Source organism: Rutilus rutilus, assembly GCF_951802725.1.
Source record: "Rutilus rutilus genome assembly, chromosome: 2".
Lineage (NCBI taxonomy): Eukaryota > Metazoa > Chordata > Actinopteri > Cypriniformes > Leuciscidae > Rutilus > Rutilus rutilus.
In genome coordinates this window covers 45896992-45909917 of record NC_140210.1, presented here as the reverse complement: position 1 = coordinate 45909917, position 12926 = coordinate 45896992, and positions in this window count along the sequence as shown.

The window sequence follows — 12926 nt, the reverse complement described above, 5'->3', positions numbered from 1 at the left end:
TTTTCCGCAGTAGATTAAATTTGGATATTTTTAGGTCAAACCGTTCTTGTCTGTCAGTCATATAATGCAGGTCTATGGTCACTGTCTCAAAGAGCATGCACAGAGTCCAAATTAAAACAATTCCCCATCGTCCAAATTAAACAATTCCCCATCGTAAGTACACATTGATGGCCTGAGACACGAAACGAGCGGTTTGTGTGAGAAAACGAACAGTATTTATATCGTTTTTACCTTTTGTACACAGCGACGTCCAAGTGATCTGAGGGCGCGGGCGCTTCCTAGTGTGTGACGTGTACGCAGACTGGTGCATAGATATATACACTAGATGTCGCCTTGGCGACGGCAGTTCATTGAACGAATGCCGTAGCCAAGGCGACATCTAGTGTATATATCTATGCACCAGTCTGCGTACACATCAGATCAGATCACTTGGACGTCATCTTGTCTGCTCTGTGTCAGAGGCAAAAGTGGGGGTCAGGCAGCTCCTTCACACACACGCCGACGACAGGTGAAGAAAAGGTGTTACTCGAGGCGTTATAGTGTTTTCCTGACGACTACAGACAGTCCACAGTTGGGGCCGTTCAGTGGCATAAATGATTTTAAAATTACAATAATTTCAGTCATCGCAATTCTGGGACAATATACAGTATCACTCAATAAAAATGTGTTATCGTGACAAGCCTAATTCCATGTTTTGGCTGGTTAGGATTTACATGGAAGAGAGCTTTTACTTATGTTCAGAGAATTTATATGGGAAAACACAGAGGGATTCAGAAGTCTCTTATGAACGTATAGTATTTTCCACAATCCACATCCTCTTTTTACTTTGATGGCAACAGAACTGGAGATGACGTGAACAAAACCTCATGATTTTAGATGTTCCAAAAAGCTTCAGTGGAAAAAAAATTCACCATTTGTACAAAGTTTCACACGAATGACACTCATTGACCAACATTCGCTTAGTCACCAAAAAATATTGAAATATTTCTTATTTACAGCTTAACATTTCCTTGTTTCACAATCTTAAAAATTCTAAAACTTTAAAAATAAAGTTCATGATTTAAATTAGATATTTAAACCCATGTGGACACAGTATGTTCGATTTTTTTAGAGAACTAATGACTAATGACATTTTATTTCATTTATCAGGATTTAGGGATTCAGCAACAGATGGAACTGAGTTACATGGATACAGTGGGAAACACATCATCATTTCTTGTTCTCATAAATTGGCTTCAAACAACATCAAGTATTTCTGCAGAGATCCATGTGAAGACAGAGATATTTTAGTTCAATCTGACCGGTCACCTGAAGGGAGATACACACTGGAGGATTCTGGGACAGGAACGTTCACCGTGACCATCACTGATCTACAGGAGTCCGACTCTGGGATTTACTGGTGTGGAGTGGATAGAGCTGTTCTAGACACATATCAGAAAGTCAGTCTGACAGTATCTAAAGGTATCTATTTGTTTTCATTTTAATGAAGTTGAAAAATCCTCATTGTCATGTTAATATTTTACTCAAGCAAACAGACACAATCTTAACCCTCTGATGCTCTTTGGCCACTTTTAACCAATCATTTTTCTTTTTAATTTTTAAACATTCATCAGAATGGTATAACACTTGGCAGAGGTGGAGATTCCAGGGGTCAGAAAGTAAAAGTCCTGCCATATATTTATTCCACCCATGAACTCACACAGCAAACACTCCAGTGTTAAATGAACTCTCCTGTGAGTTTATTTGGCTCTAGACTCAATAGTGTTAAAGTTAATGAGATAATTAAGTGATTTGTTTGAGTGATGATTGAGCATTATTGAAAACACCTGATGTTAACAAGCAGAATTACTGAAGGAGAAAATCTCTTTTTTAAGTTGCCATTATGGTGATCAGTGTTTGCTTTAGTTGGGCTCTTGACCCTTAAACTAATAACTTTAGATTTTGTTTGGCTGTTGTATCTGGGTTATAATTCTCAGATGAGCAAAGAGAAACGTTGATCAGGTGGTGTTGGTTATGTTTTGACATAATCATAATTTGACTTGAATCACAAATAGTTGGGTCATATATAGCAATTCCGTGACCGTGGAGAGGGAAGGTTCGTTTCTCACTGGATTTGTCATCTATAAAGGTTAAAGAAAAAAATTAGTCGGGGTGCCCCTCACAAAAATGTGGGGAAAATCTTTGAGAGCCCTATATCCAAAATGGCTGCCGTCAGCCAAGCTGGAAATGAACTTTTTAATGGTTTTGGCCACAGTTCTGCATAATACATGGTTTCTGAGGCTATTTGGGTCATGCAATTCATAAATTATGTAGATTTATTGATTTGACCTATTTTTTACCTTCAAATTCAAGATGGCCGCCAATTTTTGGCTCTTTAAGGCGAGACACTACAGGTGAATAGGGTAAATTTTTTTACTTGCAGATATCACTATGAAACTTTGCCAGTTGATTACTCTCATGAATAGGAGGAAAAAATGTATTGCAAGTTTTCTGTAATTTTTTGTTTAAATATGCTAATCAGGCTATATCTAATTAAATATGTGCTAATTTGCATATATTTTGAAGTGACGAATCTGACCATTGAAAAAAAAAAAGGTTCAAAGTGATTTGTGCATTTTGTTGATATATTCAATGAAAAGACATTACAAGATACATTACAAGAATATCTCCTTTTGAACCCTGTAAATCAGAAAATACTGCCAATAGCCTTAAATTCATTTCGGCCCTATTTTTAGCCATAAAATGTCATACAAATCAGGCCAAGAATGATGTATCAACAAATCCCTCTGGACAAACCACAATATACACTCACCTAAAGGATTATTAGGAACACCATACTAATACTGTGTTTGACCCCCTTTCGCCTTCAGAACTGCCTTAATTCTACGTGACATTGATTCAACAAGGTGCTGAAAGCATTCTTTAGAAATGTTGGCCCATATTGATAGGATAGCATCTTGCAGTTGATGGAGATTTGTGGGATGCACATCCAGGGCATGAAGCTCCCGTTCCACCACATCCCAAAGATGCTTTATTGGGTTGAGATCTGGTGACTGTGGGGGCCATTTTAGTACAGTGAACTCATTGTCATGTTCAAGAAACCAATTTGAAATGATTCGAGCTTTGTGACATGGTGCATTATCCTGCTGGAAGTAGCCATCAGAGGATGGGTACATGGTGGTCATAAAGGGATGGACATGGTCAGAAACAATGCTCAGGTAGGCCGTGGCATTTAAACGATGCCCAATTGGCACTAAGGGGCCTAAAGTGTGCCAAGAAAACATCCCCCACACCATTACACCACCACCACCAGCCTGCACAGTGGTAACAAGGCATGATGGATCCATGTTCTCATTCTGTTTACGCCAAATTCTGACTCTACCATCTGAATGTCTCAACAGAAATCGAGACTCATCAGACCAGGCAACATTTTTTCAGTCTTCAACTGTCCAATTTTGGTGAGCTCGTGCAAATTGTAGCCTCTTTTTCCTATTTGTAGTGGAGATGAGTGGTACCCGGTGGGGTCTTCTGCTGTTGTAGCCCATCCGCCTCAAGGTTGTGCGTGTTGTGGCTTCACAAATGCTTTGCTGCATACCTCGGTTGTAACGAGTGGTTATTTCAGTCAAAGTTGCTCTTCTGTCAGCTTGAATCAGTCGGCCCATTCTCCTCTGACCTCTAGCATCAACAAGGCATTTTCGCCCACAAGACAGCCCATACTGGATGTTTTTCCCTTTTCACACCATTCTTTGTAAACCCTAGAAATGGTTGTGCGTGAAAATCCCAGTAACTGAGCAGATTGTGAAATACTCAGACCGGCCCGTCTGGCACCAACAACCATGCCACGCTCAAAATTGCTTAAATCACCTTTCTTTCCCATTCTGACATTCAGTTTGGAGTTCAGGAGATTGTCTTGACCAGGACCACACCCCTAAATGCATTGAAGCAACTGCAACACACAAATGTGATTGGTTGATTAGATAATTGCATTAATGAGAAATTGAACAGGTGTTCCTAATAATCCTTTAGGTGAGTGTAGTTGCGAATACAACTGTAAAGTTTGGTGTATGCATATTCACCTATAAAAGACAAAGGAGATTATTTAGCTTGGAGTTGTTTTTTATTAACATTTTAACAAAAAGACTCTTCATCTGAATCTGTTGAATCTCCACACTGACTCATCACTGCTATTCTCATCTGAGCAGTCATGAGGTGTGAGCTGCTGGGGCAAGGGGGGCAGGGTGTGACGCACTGGTCGACACTTTCCGTTCACTAGCTCCCAGCCGTGACCAATGGGAGAAGGATGCTCTTGCAGGTTGTAATGGAGCTGGCAATATGTAAGGTAGTTTGTTCTTTCCATATGAAGATTCAAAGAATCCTCATCAGGTGGGAGACGGATTGTATACTTATTCTTCAGTTTGTGCCATTTGGAAAGTCTGGCCTGCCCGCAGCTCACATCTGCACTCTCATCATAAATGATGGAGAGGACAAATGCCTTCATATCTGCTCTGACTTCATGTTTTAATTCCAGACTCTCACCCACTCGTCCCAGGAGCTCTCTTGCCTCAGAATTGATCTTCACCTTCTCCAACACCTTCTTCTTCCCATGCCCATAGAACCCTGAGGTGTGGTCACTACCAGTGATCACATGGAGAGTCATGATGATAGACGAGAGAGAAACGTCAACCAACCTGAGAACTGGTGTGGCTAATGGGCTAATGGGGACTATGTCTTCAGACATCCAGAAGCAGATACAATCCTTCTCTCTGCCTATGCAAAGGTGAGAGCCAGTAAGTACACTGGGCCTGTTGTTCTAGACTGCGAGGACACAGATGTGTATGTCCAAGCAGCTTACGTCTCGCAGCAAGTCAGAGGTGATCTGCTGATTAAACGTAAGCATGCGTTAATCAACTGCCGTGCCATGCTCTCGGAAGAGGTTGCAGATATCATCATACCTCTCCATGGGATCACTGGTAGTGACTTTCCATTTGGCACAAACTGAAGAATAAGTATACAATCCGTCTCCCACCTGATGAGGATTCTTTGAATCTTCATATGGAAAGGACAAATTACCTTACATATTGCCAGCTCCATTACAACCTGCAAGAGCATCCTTCTCCCATTGGTCACGGCTGGGAGCTAGTGAACGGAAAGTGTCGACCAGTGCGTCACACCCTGCCCCCCTTGCCCCAGCAGCTCACACCTCATGACTGCTCAGATGAGAATAGCAGTGATGATGAGAGGAGTCAGTGTGGAGATTCAACAGATTCAGATGAAGAGTCTTTTTGTTAAAATGTTAATAAAAAACAACTCCAAGCTAAATAATCTCCTTTGTCTTTTATAGGTGAATATGCATACACCAAACTTTACAGTTGTATTCGCAACTATATTGTGGTTTGTCCAGAGGGATTTGTTGATACATCATTCTTGGCCTGATTTGTATGACATTTTATGGCTAAAAATAGGGCCGAAATGAATTTAAGGCTATTGGCAGTATTTTCTGATTTACAGGGTTCAAAAGGAGATATTCTTGTAATGCATCTTGTAATGTCTTTTCATTGAATATATCAACAAAATGCACAAATAATTTTGAACCTTTTTTTTTTTTCAATGGTCAGATTCGTCACTTCAAAATATATGCAAATTAGCGCATATTTAATTAGATATAGCCTATTAGCATATTTAAACAAAAAATTACAGAAAACTTGCATACATTTTTTCCTCCTATTCATGCGAGTAATCAACTGGCAAAGTTTCATGGTGATATCTGCAAGTTAAAAAATTTACCCTATTCACCTGTAGTGTCTCGCCTTAAAGAGCCAAAAATTGGCGGCCATCTTGAATTTGAAGGTCAAAAATAGGTCAAATCAATAAATCTACATAATTTATGAATTGCATGACCCAAATAGCCTCAGAAACCATGTATTATGTAGAACTGTGGCCAAAACCATTAAAAAGTTAATTTCCAGCTTGGCTGACGGCAGCCATTTTGGATATAGGGCTCTCAAAGATTTTCCCCACATTTTTGTGAGGGGCACCCCGACTAATTTTTTTCTTTAACCTTTATAGATGACAAATCCAATGAGAAACGAACCTTCCCTCTCCACGGTCACGGAATTGCTATATATGACCCAACTAAAAACTCATTTAGAGAGTTAAGTTTACCTTGTTGATTATAGCTGCCTGTGATTCTAATATTATGTCATGTTAATCATTTTCAATGTAATCAGAAAGATTTCTTGAAAGTTGTCCTGATCAAAGAACTTTGAAAAATTATATTATTTGGACACACTGACACCAAGAATCAGCCTGTGATTCTCAACAATGGTGACAATAATAAAGCATGTTGCAGTGCATTCTGGGTGCCACCAATCAAAACTCATCCATGGCTCCCATCATGCATTGCGGTATGAATAAATTATGATCTGAATTGTCTTGGTTTCCTAATTGAATATTCTTTTTGTCACCATTGTTGAGATTCATACACTGAATCTTGATGTCTGTGTGTGCCTTAAAGAAATATTTTCTTTTTCTTTATCAGAACAACTTTTAAGAAATAATTTAAATTATATTGAAAAATCTGGAACTTAATCTGTAGAATTACTGTGATGTTGTAATGACCAATATACATTTAAGTCAGAGATTAGGCTCTAATTGAGTTCAGTGATTCAGATCAAATTATGATTATGTTCAAATATAATCAACACCACCTGATCAACTTTTCTTTTTATTCATCTGGCTGTAATAACTCAGATCAACAGCCAAACAAAATCTAAAGATAATCATTTGAAGGTCAACTGCCCAACTAAATCGAACACTGATCTCCATAACGGTGTCTAAAATTGTGATTTTTCTCCTTCAGTGATTCTGCTTGTTAACATCAGGTGTCTTCAATAATGGTCAATCATCACTCAATCAATCACTTAATTAGCTCATTAACTTTAACACTCTTGAGTCTGGAGCCAAATAAACTCCCAGGAGAGTTCATTTAACACTGGAGTTTTTGCTGTGTGAGTTCATGGGTGGAATAAACATATGGCAGGACTTTTACTTTCTGACCCCTGGAATCTCCACCTCTGACACTTGGTGACTATTATGCCACTTGCTATGTGAACGCACACACACAAAATTACCATGATTCGAAAAAGTTAAATGGTCCTAATAAAATAGTCACACTTGTTCTCCTTATGTAAAAAAATTACCACCTTAGAAATTAATGGAATTTTTTTTTTTTTTTTAAATGGGGGGTATAATCTAAAAATCAGCCATATTATTTATCCCAGAAAGCAGGTTATTTGACATAACCTGGTATATTTAAGGGTAAGTAAGCGGATAACCTTCGGTTAACTAAAACAGAGGTAACTTTCAGGGTTTGTAAGTAGCCATAGCATCTTACTCTTTGAACATAACCTGCTCCGGAGCTATGCTGAGGTTAGGCTGTGCAACAACCTCATTAGATTCTTATTTTATTCAGTTTATTTTATTTTCATAGACATTAAGGAAAAGTTAGCCTGAAATAAGACCATGAACAGAAATGATAAGAAGTTATTGTTAATTCTCCTAGCAGCTAGTAAAAAAGTAATTACCAGAAAATGGTTAAAACCAGAGTCACCCACGGTGAAGGAGTGGATTGATATAACACATAATATTTATGTAATGGAAAAATTATCTTTCTTCTTAAGAGCATTAAGGGAAGACTTCCTCCAAATATGGAGTAAATGGATTGATTACATTAAACCAGTACGCCCAGACCTCTTTTGAAAGGTTATTTTTCTTTTTTTTTTACTTTTGGAATATGGCAACTTTTGGAATTTGCTGTAAGTAATAGCTCCCCATGTTCTGTTGTATATAGTTACTGTTAAGAGGAGGAAACAAAGCATTGGTAACAATTGTGAAACTTGTTTCCAGGCCTGAGAGAATACACTCTGTATTGATAACTGTTTAAAAAAAAAATATATATATATATATTTTTTTTTTTAATATTATTTACATATTTTATTATTATTATTATTATTAATACTGTTTTGATATAAATGTAATTGCATAAACTTTCAAGTGTCTTTGATTTAGGAAATTATTGAAGGCCTGCTTTCTGTATTTCTCCTTGAAAAATAATAAATTACAACAACAACAACAACAAAAAAGAAATAAGACACCATATTCACAGATCTACTTTACTTGTTCAAAACTCTACACAGTTAATTTTTTTAGTGTGAAATTACAGTAAATTCCAGGTTAATAATTGCATTACTTTCACAGTAATTCCACAGCAGGACTTCTCTTGTATCTACTGGGGTGACTTGGATGTCCCCGCAGTGTCGCAAACATGGCACCCAGCCTAGACCCGGGTCTCAAGGATTCAGTGGGATAAAGGCCTGGCGCTGGACGATCCGCTACTTCTAGCCCCAAAGGGTGGTAGAGGACTCTACAGGTTTTTCACTCTGGAGCAATATAGCGCACTATAGGACGCAGCAAGCCGACAGAGCCGAGCCTCTCAGTGCTTATACCTGTTTAAGGTGAGAACACGGGAGGAGACCGGCTCTACACGTAGGGTATAAAACCTAGCGAACAAGTTAGGTGTCACCCAGCCCGCAGCTCTACAGATATGTGTTAGTGAGGTGCCACGCGCCAGCGCCCAGGAGGGTGCAACGCCTGTCGTGGAGTTAGCACGCAACCTGAGCAGGTAGGGCATGCCTTGTGTTTGTAAGCCAAGGCAATGTCATCCATTATCCAGTGGGCAAACCTCTGCTTGGAGACAGACAAAGAGCTGGTCTGAGGTCCTGAGGCTTTGAGTTCTGTCCATGTACGCCTACAGGTCCTCTACCTTCTTGATAGAGGCCAGTGCAACCAGCAGCAAAGTCTTCATGGACAGAAGCTTTAAGTCTGCTGACTGCAGGGGCTCAAAGGGAGCATCCTGAAGTGCTCAAAGCACCAGGGCAAGGTCCCAAGAGGGTATGGAGGGGGGTCGAGGAGGATTTAATCGTCTCGCCCCCCCCCCAAAGGAACCTGACAACCAGGTCATGCTTCCCCACTGATTTGCCATCTATGCCATCTTCTACCCTATCGAACATCTTTGGGGGTCCTATTGGTGAGAGGAACACCACTCAACGAACAGGTTCCACTTCAGGGCGTAAGCGTGTCTCGTAGACGGTGCTCACGCCGAAACAATGGTGTTAAGTACCTCTGGGGATAAGTCACCTAAAACCTCCACATCCCGTTCAGGGACCAGACATGGAGTTTCCAGAGGTCTGGACGCGGGTGCCATAGGGTGCCCCGTCTCTGAGAGAGAAGGTCCTTTCTCAGAGGAATGGGCCAGGGAGGGGCTGTCACAAGGAGCTTGAGTTCTGGGAACCAGGTCCAAGTAGGCCAATAGGGAGCCACCAGCAGAACCTGCTCCTCATCCTCAGTGACTTTGCACAGGGTCTGTGCAAGTAGGCTCACTGTGTGAAACGCATATTTGCGAAGGTCCCAGAGCCAGCTGTGTGCCAGTGCATCCGTGTGGTTTACCTGAGCCTCCCCGAACTCTCTCCAAATCAGTGATTTGCGACATGCAACGGGAGTGTATACCACCCTGCCGGTTGATGTATGCAATGATCACAGTGTTGTCCGTACAGACCAGTTGTTGTCCGTACTGCTAGCAACTCAAGGCAGTTGATGTGCCAATGCAGTTGGGGGCCCATCCACACCCCTGACACTGCATGCCCGTTGTACGTGGCACCCCAGCTGGTGGTATAGGCAACACCACAGCATGCCTGGACACCTGTTCCAAGGGCACTCCTGCCCGAAGAAACAAGGGGTCCGACCACTGGCTGAAGGTCTGGCGGCAAGCCGGTGTGATTGTCACCCGGTGAGTGCCGCTTTGCCATGTCCTGTGTTTTTATAACTATTCTCGAGAGTGTGCCAGTCGTCAAGATAGTTGAGGATGTGAACGCCCTGTTCCTCAGTGAAGGTGTGGAGAGACAGGGACAGCCCAAAGGGCAAGACCTTGTACTGATATGCTCAACCCTCGAACGCATTCGAAGCATTTCTGCGTGAGTATTTTGAACGGCAGCTTGTGGAGACTCTGATTCAAAACTCGCAGGTCCAAGATCAGTCGTAACCCACAGCTTTTCTTGGGTACCATGAAGTACGGGCTGTAAAACACCAACCTCATTTCGGCAGGAGGGACCGGCTCTATCGCGTCCTATTCATCGGTCACAAGAGTGACAAGGAAACTTGAGTTGCAAGATGATCTCTCATCTTTCAAAGATGAATCTCAGCAGGTGTTACTCTAATGTGAAACATCCATCTACTAACAATTATGAATTTGAAAAAAGATATTGGTAAATCTTAATGCTGAAATAACGCTAATAATACTATAGTTTGAAGAACTTACAATCATCAAATTAGCTTATTTTATATTGTAGCTTGCCATTATTTTTACAAATGTTTTAATTTGTCACTTTTCTGATTTGGCTAGATCACAAATATGAATATAAATATACAAGGTACAAAATCCCAAGCTAATGTAACAATAATGTAACAATAATCACCATTATGGTGACTTCAAATCAATTACAAATCAATTAAACAATATCATTCCTTACAGTGGCATGGATAAAGACACCTGTATCATGTGAATTCACAGTAAAACTAGAGCAGTAAATTACTGGGATGTCAGCATAATTTTTCTGTTGATTCGCAGTAATTTGTAAGAAAATGACACAGCATGCATTAATTTCACAGTAAATTTGACTACATTCATTTATCGTAAAATAATAGGGTAGAGTGGGGGAAAACGCCCCCCTGGGGTAAAACGCCCCCCACCTGTTTTTCCCAAAATAACCACTAAAAGTAGTCAAGATACATTTTTACTGTTGCTATGCACTACGTTGATAACGGGGATATACAAATCTCTATGGAGAAGCTGACACCAGCGACACATTTGAAGAGAAGAGGATTACATGGTAAATGCTATAATTTTCAGATATTAGTAAATAAGTGTTTAAGAGAATATTGTTCTGCAGGATATCGCAGTGATGTATGATAGATGAATAGTGAAGTCTGTAGTTTGAGATCATATATTATTTATAAGGAATATAATTATATTTTAAAAATTAAACATTTTTTTAAAAAACTCATAGCTTGTGGGGTAAAACGCCCCCTACGCTGAGGGGTAAAACGTTTAAAAAAATAAACGGGTAAAAAAAAAAAATTTTCTGTTGATCTATGAAGCAAACTGGTTGGTAAGAAAGGGGGCATTTTACCCCACCTTGGGGGGCGTTTTACCCCACCGCTGGGGCAAAACGCCCCCTTTGTACAAAAATATTTTCAGTGAAAATACTAATTAATTATGAAGGCTGAGCAATTTTAATATTTGGTGAATAACTCCTGCCATAGTCACTCAAAACCGGGATGGCAATTCTAGTCACATTTATGTTTTGTTTCACTGTAATGTCACATTTTCCTTAAGGGGGGCGTTTTCCCCCACTCTACCCTACTCTTTAATCCTGTAAATTCCTGGCGATCTTTTACAGTGCATTTAAGTACATCAACAAGTCAATGCTCCTTTAATTGGAGGGAAATTATGCAGATGACGGCTATCTGAATGATTTAATGATACAAAAATATCTTTCTATCTCTTCCTCAGCATCCTCGAACACTACAGTATACATACTATTTGCTGTCGGTGGTCTGGTCATAGCAGTGATCATATTTGTGGTCGCTGTTCATCAGTACAGGAAAAAAGTCAAGACATCAGCAAGTACATGTAATAAATAAACAAGCCATGCCTGCAATCAGCATAATTTAAAACAATATTTGTATTTTTAAAATAATTCTTTGTTTTGATATTTCCATAGGCAGTGTGACGCCTGTCAACAAGCTTAATAAAGGCAGAGATGAACAGAAGAGTGATGCCAAAGATTTTGTAAGTCACTGACTAACCTTTAAAAATAACCTAAAAACCCAACTTATGATTCTGTATGCAATGACCCAGCAGACATATTACTAGTGCACTTTTGTTTTCTTGATGCAGGAAGAGTTTGTGTATGAGAATGACACTCCTAACACAGACAAGAGCACTAAAGTGAAACCTATCAACAGACCTGAAGTCCCAAAGACCCAAGTACATACAGTCTATGGGAATGTACAGCTCAACATGGGCCAGTCACATGAACTCTATGAGAATCTCTGATCCTAGTATTAAAGGAGTCCACTTTTTTTTTCTTTTTTTTTACTATGTTCTCTGTCACAAATTCCAAAACGAGTCGTTTTCTGAGCTTGGTTTCATGACCCCTTTAAGCAAGGATATTCAGACAATCAGTGAAAACCTGATATGTATAAGATCAAAATCTGGCTATCACCAGACCAAGCTCTATCTTTTAAGATTGAACATTGGTCTGGGGAGTCCTTCAACCATTTAACAAAACATGAAAGTTAGTGGTATTTACACCCACTCAAACGATTTGTTTGCTAAAAAGAAGCCATTGAGAATCGTCGAGAGGTTAAAAGGAATTGGACAGAGCTGTAAAGGCTCTGGAATTGGATTGGATTAAACCCGCCAATAGAGCACCAGCTGGATAGCCAGTTTGTGATTGGTTCCCGCAAATTTGTAAAGGAAGCAGGATAGATATATGTACAGGGTTCCAGCCTGAGCTACAGGGCGAAATCAAATCACCAGCAGATCAGGCTGGGTTTACCCAGTCTAATGAAAACATGCATGTAGGTGACAACTATTTGTTACTTCCTCAAATGACCACAAGGGGTGTCAGGTTGGATTTTGTATATCTCCTTTTATATACATTTTGTAAGCTTTTTGTTTATGGTTTGTATAATCATATTTTGCATGGCTATTCTCAAATATTTTTTTTCTTGTATTTTGGACAATGTCACTACTCCTAGACATCAGTTCAACTTCTATCAATATCAAGTGTAGCGTCAGTTCTGGC